General features: G+C 46.4%; 1 pseudogene; it reads left to right on the top strand.

The window, feature by feature from the left end:
- The first annotated feature begins 1,655 nt into the window (after positions 1-1,655).
- Positions 1,656-1,774, top strand: LOC111734829 (annotated as a pseudogene).
- Positions 1,775-2,105: the final 331 nt, after the last annotated feature.

The following is a 2,105-nucleotide window of genomic DNA, read 5'->3' as shown; positions in this document are numbered from 1 at the left end:
TAGACTCCCAATAAAGCTGTTTCTTCCTTGGTGCCTTCTTTCCCTCCCGGTTGTTTTGTGTAAAACACTGAAATAATTGCCCTGTCTCTTGGGACCACTACAAATCAGCCTCAGTGACTGCATTCAGCAGCCTGTCAACACATGTCAGGTTATGGAGCAGTGATGCTTAGAGAGAGCAGGACCATGTGGGTTGACAGGAGCACTGAGCTGGGAGACAAAAGACCTGGCCTCTTGTCCCAGCTCTGCCATTGACAAGCTGTGTGGTGGTGGGTGAGTCCCTTTCTCTCTGGACTCGTTATCTTAGTCTGTAAGAGGAGTGCCTGATTCTCTCAGAGCTTGTACAATTCTATGCTTCTGTGATTGCATAGTGGATAATGAGATAGGAAGAAGAGAAGATGCTGGTACAGAGGCATACGGAATGCTTTAAGGCAACCTGGTTTTCAACTGGAGGCAATTTTGCCCCCCAGGAGGTGTGTCAGTGTCTGGAGACGCTGTCGCCACAGTTGAATGCTGCTACTACTAGTAGATAGAGGCAAGGGGTGCTGCTAACATCCTACAATTCACAAGACAGACTCCACAACAAAGAATCATCCTGCTCTAAGGGGTTCGGACTTCAAATTTCATTCCTCCACTTTGCAATTCCAGGTAATTCATATTTGGTTCCTTTCCTGATCGATCATCACTCTTGCTGTTGAAGAAACAGGAGTTTAATTTGCTAAATTGTGCTAAAATTATTGGCTGGTCTTCAAATAGCAGTGGTAACTTTAAGTTAGCGTATCAGTCAGGGTTCATTTAGAGGAACAGACCATTGGGAATACAGTCTGCGTGTCTGTCTATCTAATCTCTATGTGGGATTCATTACAGGAGTTTGACCTTACTCAAGAATTAAGGTTGGTTAAACAGTCTCTGGGTTATCTGCATGGCTGGTGGTAGAGCTGGGAATCCATGGGGCAGACGGTGGGAAAGGCAAGATGGTTATAAAGTGAGGGGAGAGCAAAGACAAGCTGGAGCCCATGGGAATGTATTGGAACCTGCGTCAGCTCTTACTGCCTCTAGTCTTAAAGTGGGTGTCCTGCGGGAGAAGCTCCTGGTGGCCTATCTCACAGAGCTGAACACAGACCTGTCCCAGGAGTGTGAAAAACTGCAGCGGGGTGCAGGGGAAAGTATAGCAGCTGCAGGCCCAGCTACTGCCCCTCACCAACAGGATCACCAGCAGACAACCAAAGTGGCTGCCCCGACCTCACAAGCATAAACACACACTGGCTGCCACTTCACTTCCACCCTCCAGATCTTACACAAAAATCACTCTTGTGGCACGCCCTAACCAGAAACACACACAGAGAGAAAATTCTGAACAATATAGGTCAGTCTAACCTACTTAACATGTAATGAAGCCACAACCACTGGATCCCCATTTTTGAGAATGAGGAAGTGAAGGATGGGCCCGGAGTCCACACTCGTACAGGTTAACCTGTGCTGTGTTGGTCATGCTGAGCTGGGACATTCGGAGCTCCTCCTTCAGATCAGGAAATATCACTCTGTGACATTAGGTTGAACTACCCACCCACTGTTTTGGTCTAAGGAAGTGCTTCTTAGACTTGATGAGAACTTCCACACTCTTCAAGTACTGGAGACTGCTTTTAAAGAGATTGAGAGTCTGCAGCCCTGCCACCCTGAATGTGCCTGATCTCGTCTGATCTCGGAAGCTAAGCAGGGTCGGTCCTGGTTAGTACTTGGATGAGAGACCACCTAGGAATACCAGGTGCTGTAGGCGTAAAAAAAAAAAAAAAAGAAAATTAAAGAAAAACAAACACCAAGACAAGTACTGAAACCACAGACGGAAAACAAAACAAACAAACAAAAAAACAGAACAAGAGTGATGCAGCCATCCTATAAAAGGGATTAGAGAAGCCAGCCCTGAAAAGTCACACATTGAATGATTCCATTCATATGAAATATCCAGAAAAGGTAACTCTATGGCGACAAAAAGCAGATTGGTGGTTTCCAGCTGATTGCGGGGTGGGAGTAACTCTGTAATGGGTACAGGTTTCCTTTGTGGGGGGTGAAAATGTTTTGGAGCTAGAGAAGGGTAGAGGATGCACAGC

Source organism: Pteropus vampyrus, unplaced genomic scaffold (assembly GCF_000151845.1).
Source record: "Pteropus vampyrus isolate Shadow unplaced genomic scaffold, Pvam_2.0 Scaffold7248, whole genome shotgun sequence".
NCBI lineage: Eukaryota > Metazoa > Chordata > Mammalia > Chiroptera > Pteropodidae > Pteropus > Pteropus vampyrus.
The sequence above is the reverse complement of the archived record's forward strand: the minus strand, read 5'-3'. Positions and strand labels throughout refer to the sequence as shown.